Raw genomic sequence first — 27,528 nt, 5'->3', positions numbered from 1 at the left:
AAATTATTATGTTGTCACCAATATATGTGTGTTTTAGATCCGATCTTGCAAGTTGTAGTTACCTACTATGTGTTATGATCTGGCAACCCCGGAGTGACAATAACCGGAACCACTCCTGGTGATAACCATAGTTTGAGGAGTTCATGTGTTCACCAAGTGCTAATGCGTTGGTCCGGTTCTTTATTAAAAGGAGAACCTTAATATCCCGTAGTTTCCTTTTGGCCCCGCTGCCACGGGAGGGATGGACAATAGATGTCATGCAAGTTCTTTTCCCTAAGCACATATGACGACACACGGAATGCATGCCTAGATCACATTAACGAACGGGAGCTAGCCACATATCTCTCCGTGTTATAGCTGTTGCATGATGAATATATCCAAACAAATCACCGACCCATTGCCTACGAGTTTGTCCTACTGCTGCTGCTACTACTGTTGCTACTGCTGTTACTTGTCTTGCTCTGCTGCTGCTACTACTGTTTCTACTGCTTTTACTTGTCTTGCTCTCCTGCTACTGTTGCTACTACTGTCGCTTGATACTGTTGCTACTTGCTTCTGCTGTCACTACTGCTTTTCCTTGTCGCTGCTATTGACCGTTACACCGCCGTTACTCGCTACTTTGCTGTTACTACTTTGCTTGTAGATACTAATCTTTCAGGTGTGGTTGAATCTGACAATTCAACTGCTAATACTTGAGAGTATTCTCTCACCTCCCGTCGTGCGAATCAACAAATTTGGGTCGAATACTCTACCCTCGAAAACTGCTGCGATCCCATGCGCTTGTGGGCCGTCAACAACATTCTTCTAGTTTCGATTGCCGGAGAGTGCTAGCGGCATTCTTCTGGTGTCATTGCAAGGGGAAGAACAGTTGACATCAAGCATTTTTCTGGCACCGTTGCCGGGGAGGTATTGCTATATTCTCTGACTCACTTGGAATTTATATCTGCAGATCACTATGAAGAATCTGAAGGATCCGAAGACCAAAGTATTGCCCTCAACTACGAGGGGAGGTAAGGAATTGCCATCTAGCTCTGCATTTGATTCACCTTCAGTTATGAGTAAGTTTGCGACATCACCTCCTGCTAGAAATCCTGATATGTCGCATGTGCTTTATGATGCTTATGATGCTACTGCTAGAGATGCTATGCTTGATACTATGCCTGATGATACTATGCTTGATACTATGCCCGATGATGCTATGCTTGATACTATGCCTGATGATGCTATGCCTGATACTGCTAGAGATGCTATGCTTGATACTGCTTTGCCTGATGATGCTAGAGATGCTATGCCTGATGATGTTATGCTTGATACGGCTAGAGATGCTACTTTGCCTGATGTTCAACTAGGAGTGTTCCTTGATGCTCATATTGCTAGAGTTACTGCCAATGCTCGTGATGCTTCTGATACTACCGATACTATTGAGATAGAACCTGCTTTTGCTCCTGCTAGATCTAGCTCTCCTAGATATGAATTGCCTGATCTACCTGAGGGTTACGTTATGGATGGAGAGATAGCTGAGGATTTTCTTGCGTGTAAGGATGCCTATGACGCTGAGAAATTATTTCTCAAGTGGAAGGAAAAATCTCGGGAAGATAGGATGAAATATGACCCGAAGTTTGCCACTTCACCTATCTTTATCACCGATAAGGATTATGAATTCTCTGTCGATCCTGAGATAATCTCTCTAGTCGAATATGATCCTTTTCACGGTTATGAGTCTGATACGGTCATAGCCCATCTTGCCAAACTACACGAAATAGCCAACCTTTTCACTAATGAGGAGAAGATCCGCCACTACTATATCCTTAAGTTGTTTCCTTTCTCTCTAAAGGATGACGCTAAAGTCTGGTTCACCTCTCTTGCTCCTAGATGTGTGCGTAGTCCCCAGGAGATGGTCTATTACTTCTTTGAGAAATATTTCCCTGCCCATAAGAAGCAAGTTGCCTTGCAGGAAATATACAACTTCGCTCAACTCCAAGAAGAGAGTATTCCACAAGCTTGGGGGAGGCTCGTCCAGCTACAGAGTGCTTTGCCTGATCACCCTCTTAAGAAGAATGAGATACTTGATATCCTCTATAACGGACTTACCGATGCCTCTAGAGACCACCTAGATAGTTGTGTCGGTTGTGTTTTTAGGGAACGAACTGTAGAACAAGCTGAGACTCTACTGAATAACATATTGATCAACGATAATGCTTGGACTATTCCCGAACCACCTCCTAAGCCAACTCCTAAGAAAAGAGGTATTATATTCCTCACTCCCGAAGATATGCACGAAGCCAAGAAATCTATGCAAGAGAAAGGCATTAGATCTGAAGATGTCAAAAATCTACCACCTATCAAGAGATCCATGGTCTCGATAACCCGATACAAGTAGTACAAGTGAATTCCCTGCGTAGGTTTGATGAGAGTGATATTCCTTTTGATAAACCTGCTAGCCTATGCTTTGATGAATTTTACAACTTTGTTGCCAAACAACAAAGTTTCAATGATTATGTTAGCAGACATTTGGAACAAAGTACTCGTATGCTTAGCCATTTAAGTGCTTGTGTAGACAGAAATGTCAATGATTTGAAGCTTCTGAGTAAACATGCCTCTATGATTACTACTCAGGTAGAACAAGTACTTAAAGCTTAGAATGACTTGCTCAATGAATTAAATGACAACTCTATCAGAGTCATTACTAGAGGAGGCAAAATAACTCAGGAACCTTTGAATCCGGAAGGTCATCCTACGAGAATTGATCAAGATTCTCAAGGAATCAATGCTGATACACCTAGTCATCCTAAGGAGAAGAAGAAGGATGATAGAAGCCTACATGCCAGTTCACCAAATACTGTCACACCTGAAGAACCTAATGATATTTTTGCGTCTGATGCAGAAACACAATCTGGTGATGAACATGAACCTGGTGACAATATGGACAGTGATGTTCATAATAATGCTCAACCTAGCAATGATGAGGATGTGGAGATTGAACCTTCGGTTAATCCTGATAATCCACAACCTAAGAGATACGATAAGAATGACTTCACTGCTAGGAAGCATGGTAAATAAAGGGAGCCATGGGTTCAGAGACCTATGCCCTTTCCTCCTAAGCCATCCAAGAAAAAGGATGATGAAGATTTTGAGCGCTTCGTTGAGATGATAAGACCCGTATTTCTGTAGATGCGGTTAACTGATATGCTCAAGATGTCTCCGTATGCCAAGTACATGAAAGATATCGTGACTAATAAACGGAAGATACCAGACCTTGAGATCTCCACCATGCTTGCCAACTACACTTTTAAAGGTGGAACTCCTAAGAAACTTGGTGATCCCGGAGTGCCCACGATACCTTGCTCTATTAAAGGAAACTACGTAAGAACTCCCTTATGTGACCTTGGAGCCGGTGTTAGTGTTATGCCGCTCTCTCTTTATCGTAGACTTGAGTTGGATAAGTTGACACCCACTAAAATTTCTCTGCAAATGGCCGACAAATCAACTGCTTTCCCTATCGGCATTTGTGAGGATGTGCCTGTTGTGGTTGCTAACACCACTATCTTAACAGACTCTGTTATCTTGGATATTCCCGAGGACGATGCCATGGTTGTCATCCTCGGAAGGCCCTTTTTAAACACTGCAGGGGTTGTTATAAATTGCAATAAAGGCAAAGTCACTTTCCACGTCAACGGTAATGAGCACACAGTGCACTTTCCGAAGAAACGATATCAAGTACATTGCATCAATGCTATCGAGAAGACTTCATCGATTCTCATTGGGAGCTTTGAATGCCCTATTCCTCGTGTCAAGATGAAGTATGATTTGCTTGTTGGGGAGATACATATCCCCATTGTGGTGAGTTAGTGGCTATTCGAAAATTGTTCGTTTTCTCTTGCGATTCGAGAAGGTTTTGTCATGAGGATTTGATCAACCCCACTGACGGATTTATTTCGATGACCATGAAACGGATGAATCAAAGAGTCACATACCTTTGTTTTGAGCTTTCATTTTCTGTTGCTTAGAAGAAAAATGATAGAATTAGTTTAGTTTTTCCTGTTTTCCGTTTTAGCGTCCCGGAGAAAAATACCTTGAAAATAAAAGTTCTCTGATGGTCCTGAAAATTTAGTATGATTTTTTCTGGAATTTTTGAAAATTACTGGGCGTGAGAGCTGGCCTGGGGGCCAGACCAGTGGGCCACAAGCCCTGCCACCGCCACCTACCCCCCTAGTGGCGGGGTGCAAGCTTGTGGGGCCCACAGTTACCCCCTCCACTCATTCCAGCTCTCAGCCTCTTCTTCCACCTCTAGAAAAAATTGTTTCGCAGCTCAAACCCGTGTTCTTGCTCATTTGGCTGTGATTTTCGATCTCCTTTCTCAAAGCACCATTCTCCGAACCGTTTTGGGGAAATTACTCCTTGGTAAGTGACTCCTCCATTGGTCCAATTAGTTTTTGCTCTAGTGCTTTAGCCTTCGCGAATTCTTGCTACATTGGTGACCCTATTCTTGAGCTAGAAATGTTGATTTTAGCTGGTCCCAAGTAGTTTTAGCGCGTGATACGGTCTCTAGGCACTAGTAGGAGTAGTTGCTACAAGGTGTGGTGGGTCTTTATTCACTTTTCTCTTGAACTTCAAAAATTTCAGCAAAAGGAAATTATGTTCAGGAGGAAGTTTCATGGTGGTTCCTCAACTAAGAAGGGTCCTCGTCTCTCTTTTCGGGAGCCCAAACCGTTTTCAACTAAGGGACGCACCAGTACAACCATGTGAATGGCCTTCCGATGAGTTTATGATCGAAGCAGGTTTCAAGGATGAGTTTGATGCACTTGTCCGCAATGCCGGGTTAGAAGAATTCCTCTCAGATAAATGTGAACAGTATGCTATGCTCACTGCCTCTTTCGTGCGTAGATTTAAATTTTTAGTTGGCCGTGACTCATCCATACTATTTGATCTCTACGATAAATCCTATACCGTGGATCTGGAGGATTTTAATAGGATTTGCAAGATACCCGATGGAGGTAGTGTTAATGATCCTTCTAAGTCTTCGGTCAGAGACTTTGTCTCCAGTATAACTGTTGGAGAAACCAGAGATATCACGCAAGCCACCATAGGAAGCATCCATTTCCCTGCCTTGCACTACCTTGCCCTCTTCATAGGTAGGTGTATTAACGGCAAGGGTGCACATTGTCACCTATGCGCTTCCGACCTTAATATCCTTAAGAGCGCAGTAACAGGTGACAGGAGCTTCAATATGGGAGCTATAATAGCAAGGAGGCTGAATAAAAATGCCAGTGAGGGGGATTTCTTTGGTGGAGTTTATGCTACACGCTTAGCAAATTTTCTTGGAGTATCCATCCGTCCAGAAGACCCTCCTCTCCGTACAGCCTACCTTGATCGTGTCGCTCTAACACGCTACCAGCTCCTTGAGAGAGATCATGGATCCCTCCTATGCCGCTTGATATTTAACCGGCAGCGTGTTTTCGATATTACCCTTCCTGCTCCTACTTTTTTTTACTTTCAGGTAAAACGAAGATACTAAATAACCATAGGAGAGGCAGAGGAGTATGAGAGGGAGACGACTGCTGCTCGACTTCGTGAGGCAGCTATTCAGGCAGTGGCTGCAGCGATTCCGTAAAACACCCATTATGATTTTGAGTTTCGCCAGGATCATCCATGGGAGTAGACCAAGCTAGGCCAAAATCCTAAGCTTGGGGGAGTACGTGTTCTCACCGACTTTACATTCATACTTATGCTTTCACTTTGCTAGTCGGTGTTTACACTTTGCCACTGTTTTATCCATGCTAGTTTATTTTCGTTTTCTTGTTTTCTAGTTTTGTGTCCTTTTGAGAAAACACAAAAAGATTTTTCTTTCTTCTTTTGCTTGTTGGGAGCTTTCCGGTATAAATAGCTTTCTTTTTCTTTGTGTCAAGGTAGAAGATATTGGTTACAATGCTTATTGGTTCTTGCATGCTTACCTGTTTAGCTTTCAAAGAGCCATATTATTTTGTCTTCTCCTTTGTGTTTGCCTGCAGCTTTAGCTTAGTCCAATGCGCTTATTATTGTTCACATCGTTCGATCGTGCAAATGAAAGGCAACAATGATGATATATGATGAAGTGACTAAGACTGAAAAGCTGGTATGAACTCTATCTATTTTGTTATTGTAAATATGACTAGCTTGTCGACCAAGGTTTAGCTTTGTTGTGAGAGAACCATGTTTGCAATGACAACTTAGAGATCATAGTTTCTGATGCCATGCTTATTTAACCGTGAGCTTATAATGGTTTGTCTTGAATGCCAACATAGATTTTGAGATGACTATGATGTAGTATGATAGGATGGTATTCTCCTTTGAATGTTTCAAGTGGCTTGACTTGGCGCATGTTCATGCATGTAGTTGAAACAAAATCAACATAGCCTCTATGATTTTCGTGTTTATGGTGATTTATATCCTGTTCATGCTTGCATTTAATGTTAGTCAAACTCATTGCATCTTGATGACTGTTGTCGCTCTGTAGTTGGTCGCTTCCCAGTCTTTTGCTAGCCTTCACTGGTACTAATCGGGAATGCTACTTGTGCATCCACTTCCATAAACCCAAAAGTTTTTCCATGAGAGTCCACCATACCTACCTATTTGCGGTATCTACCTGCCGTTCCAAGTAAATTTGCACGTGCCATTCTCTAAACCTTCAAGAAATAATCTGTTTTGCATGCCCGAACCGCTCATGTGGTGACAGGGGGCTATTGGTATCTTCCATGCTAGGAGTGTTATCCTCGACATGTGTTTATTCAGACTCATTCACGAGAAATGGGCCGGTAATTGGAATGCCCAGTTCCACGCTTAAATCGAAATCATAATTGTAAAACAAGACTCCCCCTCGATTGATGTTATTATGGATGGTACCCGAGGATTCGGCTAACCGTGGAGTGTGATTGATTGGTGGTGGGGGAGTTAAAACTTTACTTTTCTGTTTGGGAACCGCCTATAGCATGAGTAGCATGGAAGATATTGAGAACTCTTGGTCATTGCGTTGACAATGAAAGCATGCCACCCAAAATTACTATCTCTGTTTTCAAAGCTTGAGCGTTGGCACCTCTGCAAATCAATGCTTCCCTCTGCGAAGGGCATGTCTATTTATTTTCCTGTCGAGTCATCCTCCTCTTATATAAGCACCAATTAGAGAGCACCTCTGTCATTTTTATGCTTTGCTTTTGATTGATATTGAGTATGACTATGACTGGATCTTCATCGCTATGAATTACAATGTTTAGTCAGCCTTGATCTTTGAAAGTGCTCTGCATTTATGTTTTGCCGTCTCAGAAAAAGATAGCGAGATACCACCTATTCATATTGCTTCATGCTTGTTTTGATTGAAGTGTTGGTATTTGAAACTCATTATTATTTGCTCGTTAGCTGATTATGCCATTGATATTAGTTTATCGTGAGACCTTTGTGTCATTTGCTTATGTGGTTAACTTGTGATCTTGCTGAAATTCTGGTTATGAGTTAGACATAGTTGCAACAACAAGATCAAACAGAGTTTGTCAAAGTTTTTGTTTCTCTCTCAGTTTGTCAACTCAGTTGCTTGAGGACAAGCAAGGTTTTAAGCTTGGGGGAGTTGATACGTGTCCATCGTATCTACTTTTCCAAACTCTTTTGCCCTTGTTTTGGACTCTAATTTGCACGATTTGAATGGAACTAACCTGGACTGACGCTGTTTCCAGCAAAATTGCCTTGGTGTTATTTTTGTGCAGAAATCAAAGTTCTCCAAACGTCCTGAAAATTTACGGCGCGCAGTTTTGGAAAATATTAAAAATATATGCGCCAAGTTCCACCTGAGGGGGTGGGCTAGTGGGCCACAAGCCCTGGCTCCGCCACCACCACCCCTGGTGGCGGTGGGCAGGCTTGTGGGGCCCACACGGCTCTGCCGCCCCCAATCTCAGGTCTATAAGATCCCTTTCGTCCCAGAAAAAATAAAAAGAGAAGTTTTCGCCGCGTTTACGATACGGAGCCGCCGCCACCACCTATTCTTCATCTGGAGGGAAGATCTGGAGTCCGTCTTGGGCTCCGGAGAGGGGAAATCATCGCCATTGTCATCATCAACCTTCTTCCCTCTCCAATTCCATGAAGCTCTTCGTCGTTCGTGAGTAATCTATTCATAGGCTCGTTGGGTGGTGATGAGTAGGATGAGATCTATCATGTAATCTAGTTAGTTTTGATGGGGATTGATCCCTAGTATCTACTATGTTCTGAGATTGATGTTGCTACGGCTTTGCCATGCTTAATCCTTGTCACTAGGGCCCGAGTGCCATGATTTCAGATCTGAAATTATTATGTTGTCACCAATATATGTGTGTTTTAGATCCGATCTTGCAAGTTGTAATTACCTACTATGTGTTATGATCCGGCAACCCCGGAGTGACAATAACCGGAACCACTCCCGGTGATGACCATAGTTTGAGGAGTTCATGTGTTCACCAAGTGCTAATGCATTGGTCCGGTTCTTTATTATAAGGAGAACCTTAATATCCCGTAGTTTCCTTTTGGACCCCGCTGCCACGGGAGGGATGGACAATAGATGTCATGCAAGTTCCTTTCCCTAAGCACGTATGACGACACACGGAATGCATGCCTACATCACATTGAAGAACGGGAGCTAGCCACGTATCTCTCTGTGTTATAGTTGTTGCATGATGAATATCATCCAAACAAATCACCGACCCATTGCCTACGAGTTTGTCCTACTGCTGCTGCTACTACTGTTGCTACTGGTGTTACTTGTCTTGCTCTGATGCTGCTACTACTGTTGCTATTGCTGTTACTTGTCTTGCTCTGATGCTACTGTTGCTACTACTGTCGCTTGCTACTGTTGCTACTTGCTTCTGCTGTCACTATTGCTTTTCCTTGCCGCTGCTATTGCTCGTTACACCGCCGTTACTCGCTACTTTGTTGTTACTACTTTGCTTGCAGATACTAATCTTTCAGGTGTGGTTGAATCTGACAATTCAACTCCTAATACTTGAGAGTATTCTCTCACCTCCCGTCGTGCGAATCAACAAATTTGGGTCGAATACTCTACCCTCGAAAACTACTGCAATCCCATGCGCTTGTGGGCCGTCAACAACATTCGTCTAGTTTCGATTGCCAGAGAGTGCTAGCAGCATTCTTCTGGTGCCGTTGCAAGGGGAAGAACAGTTGACATCAATGATCAGATTATCTATGAATCTTATTTCAGTTTATTCTGATCTCTGATATGCATGATTTCATATCCTTGTAATTCTCTTCGAGTTGTGGGTTTTGTTTGGCCAACTTGATCTATGATTCTTGTAATGGGATAGTGCTTCGTTTTGGGTTCATACCGTGCGGTGACCTCACCCAGTGACAGAAGGGGTAGCGAGGCACACATTGTGTTGTTGCTATCAAGGGTAAAAAGATGGGGTTTATATCTATTGCATGAATTTATCCCTCTACATCATGTAATCTTGCTTAAGGCGTTACTCTGTTTGTTATGAACTCAATACACTAGATGCATGCTGGATAGCGGTCGATGTATGGAGTAATAGTAGCAGATGCAAAAATATCGTTCTACTTGTCTCGGATGTGATGCCTATATGTATGATCATTGCCTTAGATATCGTCATGACTTTGCGTGGTTCTATTAATTGCTCGACAGTAATTCGTTCACCCACGATAATATTTGCTATTTTGAGAGAAGCCTCTAGTGAACACTATGGCTCCCGGGTCTACTTCACATCATATTTTCAGCCCTACACTTTTACTTTGTTGCACTTTCCGCCTTCAGATCTCACCTTGCAATCAATTGTGAAGGGATTGACAACCCCTTTGTAGCGTTGGGTGCAAGTTTGCTGTTTTTGTGCAGGTACATTGGTGCTTCATCTTGATACTCCTACTGGATTGATACCTTGGTTCTCAAAGTGAGGGAAATACTTACTGCTACTGTGCCGCATCACCCTTTCCTCTTCAAGGCCCTCTCTCTCTCTCTCTCTATCTCTCTCTCTCTCTCTCTCTCTCTCTCTCTCTCTCTCTCTCTCTCTCTCTCTCTTCGAAGCCGGTCAAGTGACATAGGCCAAGCACCCCTACCACTCTGCCTAGCTACAGACCAGCTCCCGGCAGTCTGGCTAGCGGGAATCTAGGACGGGAAGCTCGCCGCCAACGACCGCCGCTTGCGAAGAGTGACTGGCTCGGGCTAGACAAACCCTTTACTATTCCTAGTCGGCATCTATCGTACTCACCCTAGCCAAAAAAATCCCCGCGGCTCTAGAAAACCCACGGTCGACTCCCCTAGAAGAAGACGCCCCGTCCCAATCACAAACCGGCTCCCTGTTGTTCGGCTCGCGGGGTTAAAGCCGAAGGGGATGATGTTTTGGGCAGATGGAAACCAAAAGGAGAAAAAGGCAAGGGACGAGTTGGCACACACAATTTTTTGACCAAACTCAAAGCATGCATTTATACACAAAAGCATAAAGGAACACGGCCACAAGTTCCTTACATTGCACCCCCACTGGGTGGAACCACAGACTAACTAATACAGGAAAAAGGAAAAATCCTAGCCGGTGGTGGCTCCATCTTCCGCTCCACCATCTCCCGCAATGGTCAAGGTGAAAGCCCCATCCTTGGCTCCGGCGAGTCCCACAACAGTAGAGGTAGAAGCCCCGTCTCCGACACCCGCACCTCCCGTATCGACCTTCGCGCTCGTGTCCTCCTCTGACGTGGGGTCTGCGTAGGCATCGTCGCTGGAGTCGGCACCCTCGGCCTCTGTCTCACCGGCACTACCGTCCGGGTCGTCCAGGGCCAGCATGTACTAGTCCCCCGGGATCACCACGCCATCGGCTGCCCGCTTGGGGATGAACTCATCCCATGGGGCAAATGACACAAGGTCGCTCGCCCTCATGGCGAGCTCATCGACAACTGCCTCGAGCTTCGCATCCGTACCAGCGTGCTGGGACGCAACCACTCCCAGTTCTAGGTACGAGTACCATGACTTGGTGACTCGGAGCGCCATGTATGCACCGGCTCGTGCCGCCGAGGCGCGCCAAACACTCACGCGCGTGCTCCCTGCCTCCGGACATTGCGACAGCCAGCACATGGAAGTCGGCTCCACTGCATTTGGCCAGAGGGTGCGAACCAGCGCTAGCTCAACCTTCTGGAGCCGCCCCATGGCCCGGACCACCTCATTCAGGCGAACCTTGGCGGCGATTCCAATCTCTTCCACCGTCCAGGCGGCGCATTCCCCGACATGGACGCCCAACGCCCGCTGCTCCGCAAAGTGAGCCTCCACGGCCGCCTCCGCCTCCTCCTATGTGTCCGGGAAGAGATCTGAGGAAGGAGAACGAAAACATAGTGTAAGGAAAGAAAAAAGGAAAGCCCAATGTGGCGCGAGAAGGAAAAATCAAGACTAAGAAAACTTACTGGTCACAAGTCGGTCCACCTTGTGGGCCTCCTCCTACAACTCCTCCTCTCTCTCCAACCAGACCTGGATTCGGCGGGTGTAATCCTCCTGCACCGCCCGCACCGTCCTGCCTACCTAAGCTAGCTGGTCGTCCTTGCCCTTCAAGGCCTCGTGATGTGCCGCCTCCCGCTACTCCGACTCCACGCGATGGGCCGCATCCCGCCGCTCCAGCTCTACGCGGTGGGCCGCCTCATGGTTCTTCTTCTCCGCCTAGAGAAGGTCCGCCTCCTGGCACAACCGGGTGCATTCGTCCTCCAAGAGATCCCGCTGCTCGCTGTCTAGGGTCACCCGGCCCTGGATATCGACCGACTTGCTTTCGGCCTCCCGGTACTGACCAAGCAGCTTGCTGTAAGCGATTATCCGACGATCGTGGTGGGTGTACAAAGGACAAAGGAAAACGTTACCGCGGGTAAGACCCGACCTGGCTACCTCCTAGTCGGCCCGACTCTTGGGGGCTACATCCACTCGGTGCGTTGGCGATACCCCACTATAAAATACGGAAGCAAAAGAATGAAGGGGCAGAACACTTACCCTAACAGACTGCTTGATATGTTGTACCCTCTCCTGAGTTGCCTGGGCTGCTCGCTGCGCCTGGTAGTGGAACTCGGTGAACTCTGCAATGAGCGCGGGAACCCCGTCTCCTGGTAAGCCAGGGACCCTCCCCCGAAGGTCCCGCCGGCTATGGCCTAGCTCTCCAGCATTCGAGTCCTGGCACCGGTGTCGGCTCCGGCTACAGCCGAGCCAAGCGTCGATACGATGATGTCCCCATCTCCTGAAGGTGCGCCCCCAGCTTGCTCCTTCAATTAGTCGGCCCGCGGGGGTCCTTTGTTGCGGGGGCCTCGACCTCCGGCGCTCCATATCCTGCCTTTGTGGACGGGTCGCTAGAAGAGTTTGCCTTGTCGTCCGGAGCCTTCGTACCTGGCGGTAGGACGTCAGCCTCAGGAGGCACGACGTCGGGTCCTTCCAACGCATCACCGGGCCCCTGCTCCGGCCCCTTGGCGGCATCCGCTGCGCATGCATCCGCACGCATGTCCTCGTCGGCCCGCGCGTCCACCTTCGCGCGTCACACATGGTCATGTGTCCCCTTGGACCGTTTCTCCCTGGCCGGTGGATCCGGATCCGAGCCGTTCGGCTGCAGCACCCATTCCGCTGACTCCACGTGGGCCTCTCCGGACACCATATTCCAGGTAGCCTCCTCCCACGGGCGGCTCTCCTGCTCGACCAACGTCTTTTGCGTCGACTCTAGTTTGGCCCATGTAGTACGCTCCTTCTTAGCGCTCCCGTCGGCCTCTGTCGCCAACCTCGGGCTTGTCTTCCCCAGTGTGCCTGGGGACCTGCTTGTCTCGTTCGGATGGACATAAACTACAAGGAAGAAAACAAGAATAAAGGGGAACATACCGGTAGAAGGGCTTACCCGGTGCTGATTGGGACCGCCAGCCTGGTTGGTCCCACCGGCACGACCCGTTGTTTCTTCTCGCCACCTCTGCGGCTGCCAGCCGGATGCCCGCCGGCTGCTCGCTTGGGAGCCATGCGGGAGCTCGCCAGCTGTTTCTCTTGACCTCTCGCGTCTGCCTCGCCTCCGATGGGGCTGCAGCCGGCTCGGCAAAGCCGTTTCCTTGGCACACTGGTATCGTCCTCCATAGCCTACGGGTCCTCCATGGTGGGTACATTGCGTGATGATTGCGGATCAGCATCATCATCAGACCAACCCAGCAGCACGAACATAAAAAACTCACCAGTCGACTCGAACTTCTCCGACTCCACCGCATCGGCTCCCTATGCTTCACCTCTGACACGGGCTGCCTCCCTAGACTCCACCGCATCGGCTCCCGATGCTTCACCTCTGACACGGGCTGCCTCCCTAGACTCCACCTTATCAGCGTCGTCAATCTCCCCGGCGTCCGACTTAGGCAAGTCGTCTACTGGCTTGCCGCAGATTTGGGGCCGGGGAAACAACTATCGTGGCAAATGGCATCTCGCATGAGGCGTCGAAAATGGCATGAATGACAGAAAAAAGGAAAGTTGACACGCCAGTTACCACTGGAGCCAGATGCTGCCGCTCAAAGGGGCCTTGCCCCATTACCATTCCCCTTCGTCCATCTGGGTGGCAGAGATCAGGTTCACTAGCCTCACCTCCTTCACGGAGAGCCGACAGGGGTCGCGTTGATCGCTCATCTGGTAGATGAGGTGCGGGCGATGCTGTAGCGGCTGCACCCGACGTGCCACCATTGTGGTGAGGAGGTCCACACCCGTGAGGCCCTCCTCTTTGGTTAGGTTAGCCAGTCGGGCGCAAAGCTGGTCCACCTCCTTGATCGGATGTAGCAGGACCGATTCCAGTTCTGCATGGCGACTGGGGATGTATTGATGAAGTCGGGCAGGTTAACGAGGTCGAGGGACGGATCGACGCTCTTCACACAGAAGAACCCCTTATGCCAGCTCTTCACGGAGTCGTGTAGAGGAAGTTTCAGGAAGCCGACTCTCGTGCGGTTGTAGACGAGTGCCGCCCCGCAGGAGGTCATTTTCTTTAGCTTGGTGGTTTTCTTCACCATCGTCAACTGCTTCAACAAGAAGAGTCGGGACTAGAGGTCCAGGCACGGCTCGATCCCGAAGTAGCCCTCAAACAAGGCGACGAAGGCAGTGAGCTGCAAGACGACATTGGCGCTGAGGTGGTGGGGTTGCGTGCCGAAGTACGTGAGGAACCGGCGGAAAAACATGATCGCCGGCAGCCCGAACCCCCGGGCGAAGTGCTCTGCGAAGACCACCACCTTGCCGTCGCACGGGGTCAGGGTGTATTCCGCCCACGGGATGCACACGGCCACAAGGCCTACCGAAGGCGGCTTGCGGTGGTGGAGGAGGCATTCGATGTACTCCTCGGCGATGTCGTTGCCGTCCCAGGCGCCTTTGGCCGTCATAGGGCTCGGTGGCGACTCGACACGCAGGGCCGAAGGTTGGAGAGGCTGGCAGATCTCGGAAGGCGTTGGTAGCGTACGGTGGCGCGGCACGCACATGGCTGATGTTTCTCTCTCTCTCTTTATGCACGGGAGGGGGTGCGATGGGGAAGACAAGGGATGGGAGCAGGGGAGCGAATGGCTCTCTTTGCTCCTCCTCTTGCCCATTTAAACCCCGCGCGGGGTAGTGGGGAAAGGGATCCAACGTGCACGATCCCCACTACCCCCATGCCTCACAGGCGGCATTATTGCACGTCAAGAATGCCAACCGTCGGCCTTGACCCGCAGAAGATCCGTACGCGTGAACTGAGGCTGCGGTCAAGCGGGCCACACCTCATGACCCAGTCTTGTCACCCGCGTGGCATGTCAAGCCGCGGCCCACAGCGCGGCACACGTGGTGTCATGTCTCTGCACTTTAGAGAGCCTGAGACGTCCCGCAATACATCGACCGGCGACGATCTTGGCCGCCTATGGCGGGTAAGCAGTTCGGCTATGGCTTTGCGAGCCTGTGGGGAGGATCCAAGCCGGCGAGGTCTGCCGCTCCGAGCCGGCGAGTCTCCCATGCTTCGGGGACTACTGACAGGGGGATAACCCCGCGGTATGCCAATTCGGGCACTTCCCTCGTCTTCCTTCGAAAAACAACATAGGGTGGATGATTCTCCCCAGGAGGTCGGCTGCTTCTGGCCGGTCACGCAACCAGGCCGGCTTGGGGCGGATCCGGCTACCATCTAGCTCAGGAACGATCCGCCAGCTGGCGGGTCATTCCTAGTCACATCGCCCTGATAGGTGCGTGAGGGTGCATCATCAAATGCATGTCTACAGCAGCCCACGTATCGCTGACATGCCCGCACGTGGCTAGAGTGGAGGTGACCATACCACTGACCATCTCCAAATGCGACCGCTCGAGGCGGCACAGTGACGGCATGCCCCCATCCACTCCATTACCTCCCCCGGCATGGCTATAGTGCAGCCGGCTGCCGCAAGACAATGCCACATAGTGCGACCCATGCCGTAGCGTAACGACCACGCACCAATAGCAATGACCGACCGGTGGGCCTCGGTTCCCGACGGGACCCTACGGTCATGGGCCCTACACGCGAGAAGGCTCCTAGCCGATGGGCCCCCTGGCCGGCCACAATGGCTGCCAGCTGGGTCCCCCAGTACCATTTATGATTATTTTAAGCGAGGGGTTGGCCCATAAAACTCCGTGGAACCACCCCATGTAGTGGTTGGGATGATCACCCACAGACACACACACACACACACACATAGGGGAGGTAGATAAAGCAGCCATCTTCTTCTTCCTCCTCTGTCGCATAGCTCAAGGAGCGCATTGTAACTCAGCCAGTTCATCAACCAAAGCAGCAGGACTAGGGGAGTTACCTCCCATGGAGGTCCTCAAACCTGGGTACATAGTGTGTCTCGCACAGCTTGTCCCTGATCCCATTTCCGGAGCCCGCCGGCGTCCTTACGATCCCAACCGCTCTCGATAAGCCACCCCATGGCATCTGTCATGAGAAAATAACAACACCCGGCTCTGTTGCTGCTCCATCCAACCAGCACGTGGGGCGGGGCACCTCCGATGGTTGACATCAGCCTCCGGCGGTGCTGTGTGTCTGAGTGTGTGCAAGGAGTTGATGCGATGATACGTCTGTGCGAACCTGGAAGGCTTGAACAAGCGAACGAGATAGGGAGATTTCGTGGGCTGGGCATGTGTTTGCTCCTTCGTGTGCTGGGCTGACATGTACATATTTTCTTCGTCCAATTCTTGGGTATTCCTGTGTATATAGAGGCATACACCTGCCGCCGCCCCTGACGAGAGTGATAGACCTCCTCAAGAACATAACGACCTTCCCATTTTGAGAGAAGCTTACATGTAAAAAATCTAAAACAAGAACTGAACAAAAGACCTAGGTCTCCTACATTGAATTCCCATTTTTGGATTCTCTTGTCATGCCATCTTTTAACCTTTTCCTTAAACAGCTTGGCATTTTCATAAGCTTCTGTCCTCCATTCTTCTAATGAACTAATATCAAATAGTCTCTTCTCACCAGCAAGTTTGAAATCATAGTTGAGTTCTTTGATTACCCAATAAGCTTTATGTTCTAACTCAAGAGGTAAATTACAAGCTTTTTTATGGACAATTTTATAGGGGGACATTCCCATCTGTTTTTATAAGTAGTTCTATAAGCCCATAGAGCGGCATCCAATTTCTTAGACATGTTCTTTGTAGATCTATTAGTAGTCTTTTGCACAATTAATTTTATTTCTCGATTTCTCAATTCAACTTGGCCACTAGAGTGAGGATGATAATGTGATGCAATCCTATGATTAACATCATATTTAGGTAGAAGTTTACGGAAAACACCATTGTAGGATACAAAGTATGTCTAGAGGGGGTGATTAGACTACTTGACCAAATAAAAACTTAGCCTTTTCCCAATTTTAGTTGTGGGATAGTTTTGGCAATTGTAACTAGTCAAGCACACCCTACACATGCATATATAATAGTATTGCAGCAGAAAGTAATGACCTGCAAATGTAAGTAGAGGGAAGGGATACGAAGATCCAACGCAAAGGTTGACATGATGATTTTTGTTGTGGTTCCGTTAGGTAGTGCTACCGTACATCCACATTAGTGGAGACGTCAACCGATGGAGGGTAACGGTTGCGAGAGTCCATGAAGGTCTCCATCCAGAAGGGGTCCACGAAGAAGCGACGTTGTCTATTACAGCATGGCTTACATCCACACAGGACTAGCCTCACTCTGGGTATATCTTCATGAAGTAGGCGATCTCCTTGCCCTTACAAAGTTGTTGGTTCAACTCCACAACATGAAGTTGGAGGCTCCCAAGTGAGACCTAACCAATCTAGGAGGCACCACCCACCAAAAGGTAATAGATGCGGTAGGACGATGATACGTCCCAAACATATCTACAATTTATGCATGTTCCATGATCTTTTGGGTGACACTGTTATATGTTTTGCTACACTTTTATATATTTTTACACATATTTGGACTAACCTACTAACTCAGTGCACCCAGTGCCAGTTTCTATGTGCTGATGTCTTTTTTGTAGGGGATTTTACCCAAATTTCCAGATCCCCAAAAATCCCAAGAAAAATATATAAAAATCAGCGTGACCGAAGCTTCCAGATCACTGAAGATGGGCTAGAGGGGAGCCATGGGCTGCCCAGGCGGCCTCCCGGCGTGGCCTGGCCCCTGGCCGCGCCCACAGGTCGCCTAGGTGGGGCCCACCTCCTCTGATGCCCTCCTTTGGCCAATATTTACCCCTCCGATCGGAAACCCTCCAATCATATCCAGAATCAAAAATTTCTCCATCGTTCCGTGATACGTCTCATACGTATCTATAATTTCGGATGGTTTCACACTGTTATCTTGTCTTCTTTGGTTGTTTTATGTACCTTTTATATCTTTTTTGGGACTAACATATTAATTCAGTGCCAAGTGCCAGTTCCTGTTTTTTCCGGGGTTTTGACTCTTTTCAGATCTGATTTTGGAACGGAGTCCAAATGGAAGAAAAACTCCGAAATGATTTTTTCCTGAACGGAAGAAGATCAGGGGGGCTTTGGGCCAAGCCAGGTGGGCTCCAGGGAGCCCACAAGCCCCCATTCTGCCACCAGGGGAGGCGGCGGTGGGCAGGCTTGTGGCCTCCCTGGCCGCCCCCTGACCAAGATCTTTGGCCTATAAATTCCCAAATATTCCGCAAATAATCAGGGGAGCCTCGAAAATACTTTTCCGCCGACGCAAGCTTCCATTTCCGCGAGATATCATCTAGAGACCCTTCCCGGCGCCCTACCGGAGGGGACTGTGGAGTTGGAGGGCTTCTTCATCATCATCATCTCCCCTCCAATGACTCGTGAGTAGTTCACTTGAGACCTACGGGTCCGTAGTTAGTAGCTAGATGGCTTCTTCTCTCTATTGGATCTTCAATACAAAGTACTCCGTGATCTTCATGGAGATCTATCCGATGTAATCTTCTTTGGCGGTGTGTTTGTCGAGATCCGATGAATTGTGGATTTGTGATCAGATTATCTATGATATATATTTGAGTCTTTGCTGATTTCTTATATGCATGATTTGATATCCTTGTAAGTCTCTCCGAGTCTTGGGTTTTGTTTGACCAACTAGATCTATGATTCTTGCAATGGGAGAAGTGCTTGGTTTTGGGTTCTGCCATGTGCTGACCTTTCCCAGTGACAGTAGGGGCAGCAAGGCACACATCAAGTAGTTTCCATCAAGGGTAAAAATATGGGGGTTTTATGATCGGTTTGAGATTATCCCTCTACATCATGTCATCTTGTTTAAGGCGTTACTCTGTTCTTATGGACTTAATACACTAGATGCATGCTGGATAGCGGTCGACGTGTGGCGTAATAGTAGTAGATGCAGAGAGTATCGGTCTACTTGTTTTGGACGTGATGCCTATAGAAATAATCATTGCATAGATATCGTCACGACTTTGCGCGGTTCTATCAATTGCTCGACAGTAATTTGTTCATCCACCGTCTACTTGCTTTCATGAGAGAAGCCACTAGTAAACACTATGGCCCCCGGGTCGATTCACATCCATCGTTTACACCTCCGCTTTTACTTTTCTTTGTTACTTTGTTGCTTTCAGTTCTCACTTGACAAACAATCTATAAGGGATTGACAACCCCTTCATAGCGTTGGGAGCAAGTTTTTGTGTTTGTGCAGGATCTTGAGATACTCCTCCACTTGACTGATACCTTGGTTCTCAAACTAAGGGAAATACTTACCACCGCTACGCTACATCACCCTTTCCGCTTCGAGGAAACACCAACGCAAGGCTCCACGGCCACGGGGGAAATCCTTGGCATACTTGCCTGGGAAGTCCCTTAAGGCGTAGCCGCAGCAGAAAGATCAAGCCAAGTATTCTCCCGTCGACATGCCTATTTCTGGCGCCGTTGGAAGGTCTTTTGTTGCAGTAGCAGAAGTATTTCTGGCGACGTTGCCAGGGATACACAGCAGACATCAGAAGTATTTCTGGCGCCGTTGCGGGGGAGGAGAAATCAAGATCTATCCAAGTAGGTCTCACAAACTCATCTCTTGCATTTACTTTTGTTGCCAGTTGCCTCTCGTTTTCCTTTCCCCCACTTCGCATTTGTCGTTTTCATTTTCCCTTCCCGTTTTCCTTTGCCGGTTTTCTTGCTTGCTTGTGTGCCATGTGCCTTCATTATGCTTGCATCTTCTCTTGCTGACAATCTATTGATATGGATCCTCATCCACTAGCTAGTCTCTTTAAGAGACCCAGTATTGTTGAACGAATTGCTAGTGAGTTGAGGGCAATTGACTATTTCTATGGAGTTTTGCTTAAGATGCGTGAATCTGAAAATTGTGAGGAAGAAATTCATGAAGTGATTCAAGAGGGCTCCTTGAATGAAAAGCACGATTGCAATGGATTCACTATAAATCCTATTAGTGACAATCCTGCTAAAATTATGCAAAACCCTAAGCTTGGGGATGCTAGTCTTGCTATGACCACTACTTGTTGCAAAGATCATGATTGGGGCGAGGATTTTTCTTCTGATCTTGAAAATTTGTTCAAGCCTCAAGATGAATATGATATTTGCAATAACATTGAAAGTGGGTTTGGAGAATATATGACTTTGGTTGATGACAATCCCACTATTTTTGAAGAGCGTCAACTTCGCATGCATGTGGATCATGAGAAGAATATCCTTTGTGATAGTTACATTGTTGAATTCATTCATGATGCTACTGAAAATTACTATGAGAGAGGATCATATGCTTCTACTTATTGCAATAATATCAAGCTTCCTCTCCATATGTTAAATGTTTTGAAGCTATGCTTGTTTTGCCTTCCTATGCTAGTTGATTCTTACTCCAATAAATTGTTTGATCACAAAATCCCTATGCATAGGAAGTGGGTTAGACTTAAATATGCTAGCCATTTGCTCCATGATGCTCTCGTTGTGTTTCAATCCTTACCTTTTATGTGAGCATCATTGAAATCAATGCCTAGCTAAGGGCGCTAAACGATAGAGCATGTTGGGAGGCAACCCAATGAATAATTTTTTCCTTGCTTTTTTGCTTCCTGTTTTATTTTCTCCACACCATCATAATTCTGTTATGATTGTGTCTTTTGTGTTTCTTTTTGCGTTTGTGCCAAGAAAAACCGTTATGATTGGTGTTGGGGATGATCGTTTGGTCATGCTGGAAAAGATAGAAACTTTCTGCTCACGAAAAGAATTTTCGTTTTTTTTGGTAAGAGATTTTGAGTTGATTCTTTTTTCTTATGATTTCTACGCAAATTCTTCAGACTGTCGTAATGTTTCAGAATTTTTGAAGTACCAAAGGTATAGGAAATATACAGATTGCTACAGACTGGTCTGCTGTTAACAGATTCTGTTTTTGTTATGTTGGTTGCTTATTTTGATGAAACTATTGATAGTATCGGGGGGTATTAGCCATGGAAGATTGAAAGTACAGTAACTCAACATCAGAACAAGTAGAATTTAAGTTTGCTACAGTACCTAAGGAAGTGGTGGTTTGCTTTCTTGTACTAATGTTATCACGAGTTTCTGTTTAAGTTTCGTGTTGTGAAGTTTTCAAGTTTTGGGTGAAGTTCTTATGGACAAAGAGATAAAGAGTGGCAAGAGCTCAAGCTTGGGGATGCCCAAGGCACCCCAAGAGATTCAAGGATGCCGTAAAAGCCTAAGCTTGGGGATGCCCCGGGAAGGCATCCCCTCTCTCGTCTTCAATCCATCGGTAACGTTACTTGGGGCTATATTTTTATTCACCACAAGTTATGTGTTTTTTCTTGGAGCATCTTGTATCGTAGGAGTATTTTTTTTTTTTGTGTCACAATCATCCTTGCTGCACACCTAGAGAGAGAGACATGCACACACCGTGATTTTGTCGAGCTTCACTTATATCTTTTGGTAGACAATTCAGCTCACCTGTGCTTCACTTATATCTTTTGAGCTAGATACTTTTGCTCTATGTGCTTCACTTATATCTTTTAGAGTACAGCGGTGGGTGGCTTGGTAGTTGATCTATTCTTTGAAAGTAGTCTCAAAAGGGGTAGTTATCCAAAGGGATACGAAAACTTCCACCTTCATGTGCATTGAATAGTTAGAGAAGTTTGATTCATCTCAATTAGTTTTGAGTTGTGGTTATGGTAATATTGAAGTCATGCTAGTAAGGTGTTGTGGATCTAGAAATACTTGTGTTGAAGTGAGTGATTCCCGTAGCATGCACGTATGGTGAACCGCTATGTTATGAAATCTGAGCATGATTAGTATATTGATTGTCATCCTTTGCGTGGCGGTCGGGATCGTGCGATGGTTTATACCTACCAACCCTTCCCCTAGGAGTATGCATTGAATGCTTTGTTTCGATTACTAATAAAACTTTTGCAACAAGTATATGAGTTCTTCATGACTAATGTTGAGTCCATGGTTTAGATGCACTTTCACCTTCCACCATCACTATCTTCTTAGTGTTGTGCAACTTTCGCCGGTGCACAAAACCCACCATTAGCCTCCCTCAAAACAACCACCATACCTACCTACTATGGCTTTTTCAAAGTCATTCCGAGATATATTGCCATGCAACTACCACCATGACATGTGCCACCACGTCTACATTGCCATTGCATGATCGTAAGATAGCTAGCATGATGTTTCCATTGATGTCTATGCCATGCTAGATCATTGCCACGGTACACTACCGAAGGCATTCCATATAGAGTCGTCGTTACTCTAAGTTTTGAGTTGAAAGTGTGATGATCATCATTAATGGAGCATTGTCCCATGTGAAGAAATAAAAGAGGCCAAAGAAGCCCACCAAAATAAAAAAAAAGAGGCCAAAGAGCCCACCAAAAAAATGAGAGAAAAAGAGAGAAGGGACAATGCTACCACTTTTTCCACACTTGTGCATATTAAGCACCATGATCTTCATGATTAAGAGTCTCTCGTTTTGTCACCACCATTTAGCTAGTGGGAAATTTTCATTATATAACTTGGCTTGTATATTCCTATGATAGGCTTCCTCAAAATTGCCTTAGGTCTTCGTGAGCAAGCAAGTTGGATGCACACCCACTAGTTTTCTTTAAGAGCTTTCACATACTCATAGCTCTAGTGCATCAATTGTATGGCAATCCCTACTCATTCACATTGATATCTATTGATGAGCATCTCCACAGCTCATTGATATGCCTAGTTAATGTGACTATCTTCTCCTTTTTGTCTTGCAACCTCCACTACATTCCACACCATCTATAGTGCTATAACCATGGCTCACGCTCATGTATTGCGTGAGAGTTGAAAAGGTTTGAGAAAGTAAAGGTCTGAAACAATTACTTGGCCAATACCGGGGTTGTGCATGATTTAAATTCATTGTGCAATGATGATAGAGCATAGCCAGACTATATGCTTTTGTAGGGATAACTTTCTTTTGGCCTAGTTATTTTGAAACTTCTTGATTACTTTGCTAGTTTGCTTGAATTATTATTGTTTCCACGTCAATAGCAAACTATTGTTTTGAATCTAATGGATCTGAACATTCACGTCACATAAGAGGAATTACAAAGGACACCTATGCTAGGTAGCATGAAAGCATCAAAAATTCATTCTTTATCACTTCCTTACTCGAGGACGAGCAGGAGTTAAGCTTGGGGATGCTTGATACGTCTCAAACGTATCTATAATTTTTGATGGTTTCACGTTGTTATCTTGTCTTCTTTGGTTGTTGTATGTACCTTTTATATCTTTTCTGGGACTAACTTATTAATTCAGTGACAAGTGCCAGTTCCTGTTTTTTCCGTGTTTTTGACTCTTTTCAGATCTGATTTTGGAACGGAGTCCAAACGGAAGAAAAACCCCGAAATGATTTTTTCCCGAACGGAAGAAGATCAGTGGGGCCTTTGGGCCAAGCCAGGTGGGCTCCAGGGAGCCCACAAGCCCCTACTCCGCCACCAGGGGGAGGCGGCGGTGGGCAGGCTTGTGGCCTCCCTGGCCGGCCCCTGACCTAGATCTTTGGCCTATAAATTCCCAAATATTCCGCAAAAAATCAGGCGAGCCTCAAAAATACTTTTCCGCCGCCGCAAGCTTCCGTTTCCGTGATATCTCACCTGGAGACCCTTCCCGGCGCCCTTCCGTGATATCTACACATATTTTGTGTTGAGAAGAAAGAATTTAGAGAATGCAATTTTTTCAATGAATAATGTATTTCTGAGTCTGCAACCTATTGTATATGCACATATATACGTACTTTGAATGCAAGCTTTTCTTGCTGCCATGAATGAAAGCTTTTGTTAACTGAAAAGTATGTTGTTATTGTATCTATCACATCTGCAAATTGGTAGCATTTTATTTAGTTCTGGATTTTTCCAAATCTATAAAAATTACAAAACATTGATTATGCGAGACAGTGAATCAAAAGCAACGCACAAAACATTGATTATGCGAGACAGTGAATCAAAATAAAAAAACAAAATATAACCACAAGGAAAGCAACACACGCTAGCAATTGCTGATAGCAGTTTAAGTTTGGACAGTGATGATGAACGGAGATACGAGCAAAACAGTGACAAGTCACCGACGCCGAGCTCCGTTGTCACGATCTTGAGGCGCTGGACTTCGCCTATTAGCGCGTTGTTCAGAGCTGCTCAGGAGCACAAGGAGAATAACTGGATGTTAGGTTGAACCATGAGTTTGGCATGCAAGTAGATGCAATCTGAACTCTGCTAACCGATGAACTGACTCACAAAATTACGAGTAATCTAGAGTCCAAATCTGTCTTTTATTGAGAAATCAAATTAGTGTATTCTACATAGCTAGCTACGTGCATTCCTTCCTGCTACTACATGCTAGCAACTTCATATCATCTTCACAGAAAACAACATTTTTTATCTGCATGTCTAGAACAAGATACAATATGGCTGCATTTTTTTGTTGAAAAGTCCCTTTCGAGACGGTTTCGGGCCATTCCAGTAACCACAACCACATGATGATCGATGAGAGTCTTGACGTACATTTTCGTCCCTCCGCCAGCAGCTGCTGCTGATCTATCCGTCGATCAAGCATTATTTATGACCATGAACCAACGCAAAGATGCCAATATTCCCTCACAGATGATTATCCCACAACAGACAAAGCTGTGGTCCTTCACTCCTATTTGACTACAGACAAGCACTCAACTGCCATCATCAGAAAAATACATGGTGCTGTAGCAATAACAATAAATAGAACACGGCTGTAGTAGAGCTATGGTTCATATGTGCAGATATAAGCAATGTTGAAGAATGGCAAATGTCATTCCTGCTGTTATAAAATTTGACAGGTGATTAAGCTCACAAACATACGAAATTGAGATCCCTTATTCCTATCTAACTACAGGAAGGTAATGTGGAGGTGATCTACACGCCATGGTCTAATCTCAAGAAGGCGACGTCCATGGATGTCGGCCAAGTTGGCTTCCACAACCATCAGATGGAAATTAATTAACCACTTCTACTGATTAACTAGTAGTACTACTAGTACAGTAGTGCTCCCTGTACCACCAGTACTTTCAGCCTCAGTAGTGCTCCCTGTATGAACAATAGTTTCAGCCGCAACTCTACCGCATCCATCGCGTACCTCAAAGGATCTGGTGTGATGCTCGCGGATGGTGTCCTCCCAACGGCGAACATGGAGATGGTGGCCGAGGCGCACGTCCGGGCGTACGAGGCGATGGGCCACAACACGGCCGGCGGGAGCTACATCTTCTACGACCATGTGATCCAGAGTGCCCAGGAGTTCGCCGAGCTGGAGCGGCAGCTGGGGATCCCGAGCAGAAGGGCGGCAACACAGAGCATCGACGACGACCGGCCGGCGAGGTTCGATGCAGATCCCGAGCAGAAGGATGACGACCTCCATTTACACAAACACACAAGCCATCATTCTTTACACTAGGCAGGAGGGGGAGGGAGATCTGGAGGATGGGGAAGGAGATCTGAGGGAGGGGAGAAGGGCTTACAGGAGATCCACCCATGACACCGTCCCGACCATCACCGCTGTCGCCGTGGCCATGGGGCAAGGTGCAGAAGCAGTAGCGCCGCCGCCGGCTTGCTGGCCGCCGTGGCCATGGGGGCGATCTCCTAGCCGGGCGTGATGGGGCCATCACGTCCATCCCGAGGGAGATTTGGGAGGCGACGTCGATTGCCTCGATCCAATCTGGATCGGGAGGGAGTGGGGAGAGTGAATCGGGGGTTGGGGAGTGGGTAGGGTTTCACGGCAGTGCAGATATATCCCGTGGTGGGGTGGGCTGCTCGGTTGGCTGGTTGGGCCGGTTAGCCTAGTGGGCCAAGGTCCAGTTGGGCTGGGGCTTATTATTTTTCATTTTTAATATTTTTCATTTCTATTTTATTAAAAAGGATATGTTTTAATTAATTTCAGCACCATTCTATCTTAGAAAAATTTATGACTTGCTCCACAAAATAACATGCAATATTATGCCTATCCACAATAAAATTGGGAATTATTTGAACAAGTTGACAATTTTTACAAAACAAAAGAGCATTTAAGAATTGCTTTTTGTTCAGGTTTCAAAGGTGGGGTCCACACCAGCTTGGGGGTGATGTTTTCATCATTAACAACAAAAGTTTTGGAATTTTTGCCAAGTGTGGAACATTTTTCCCTTGCTGTTTGAGGATTTATTTTATCATATTAATTTTAAATCATTTTTAATGATGGAATTTAAAATGAGATATGATTTCCAAATGTGATAAGCACTGCTTATATGTGACCAAGCTACCAGAAAAATTATAAACTTGTAATATGGCAATTATTTTTAAAAAGTGTTCTAAAAAATAAGCTATCATGTGTGAAGATTCATGGCTTTCAAGCGAGATGATCAATCTTATGGCCACATTCATGGCATAGTTTGTTCAAATGATCTAATATTGTGCACAAGGGTGTGTATTGGAATGGCAAATAATGTTGCTTAAGGAAGTTTTCTTTTTACTTGTATGAAAAATTCATTTTCCATTTTTCAAGTGCCCAAAATGAGTTTTTTTGTGAAGGACCTACCAGATCAAATTGTCATCAACTATAAAGCAATATAAAATGTAGTTGCTTCACAAAATGAAAATATTACCTGAAACAAAGATTGGATGATGAGCTCACATGGATTGTTAGATGTGGCTAAAATTTTATGGAGAGCTATATTTTGGGCACATAGATGATGTGGAAAAAATTTAACTCATCAGGATATTCCTATCTAGTACTTCCTTCACAAAGCTGTTAGCTAAACACAGACTTTGGAAATTTGTTGAGAAATATTTACTAGGCAAATGGTTACGAAATTTTTCATGAGGCAATGATTTGGATAGGAAAGAGTGCCCAAAAAATATGAGGGTAATCAAAGAAATATAAATAGCACTTCCTTCATAAACTGCTATTTTGAACAGAATAGGAAAATGAATATTGCTGAATTATTTTTGAACTATGCAAGGAAGGGTTCTTACATATTTGAGAAATATATGATCCAAAGTATTTATGAGAATTTTTCGAGAATTTTTGGAATCACAGAATAGTAGGTTGCTTCACAAACTAGGATGAGGTGGGATAGAATGGACCCACGAGTGACATGTCAACATAGTTAGAACGTGTTACGACATTTTTAAAATCGTCGTAAAAGTTATGACGATCTCATCTTATGCAATTACGACGTTTTTTACTCACATCATCGTAATTTATATGTAGATTTGGTCCCCTCAAACGGTTTACGACGATCTTAGAAGAAACCGTCATAGATTTATGACGAATTCATCAACGACATCTTCAAAAACGTCATGTATGAGCATATTTCTTGTAGTGATACCTCACCCCCTTTTAATTGTATTGGATTTCCTATGGACTCAAATGTGATTTCTCACAAATATAAAATGTAGAGTCTTGTAGCTTGAAGCTTGGCCAATCTTATTCATTTCCATGCATCAAGGGGTATCTCGTGACAATCCTTTAGCCAATGCATCTTTGAACTTTTCTAAAATACACTTAGATAAGATCATTAATTCAATGACACATATGTTGTTATTATTTACCAAAACCACCTTAGGGAGCAATTGTGCTTTCAATCTCCCC

The sequence above is a fragment of the Hordeum vulgare genome, chromosome 7H (assembly GCF_904849725.1).
Source record: "Hordeum vulgare subsp. vulgare chromosome 7H, MorexV3_pseudomolecules_assembly, whole genome shotgun sequence".
NCBI classification, from domain to species: Eukaryota; Viridiplantae; Streptophyta; class Magnoliopsida; order Poales; family Poaceae; genus Hordeum; species Hordeum vulgare.
Note: the sequence above shows the minus strand (reverse complement) of the source record.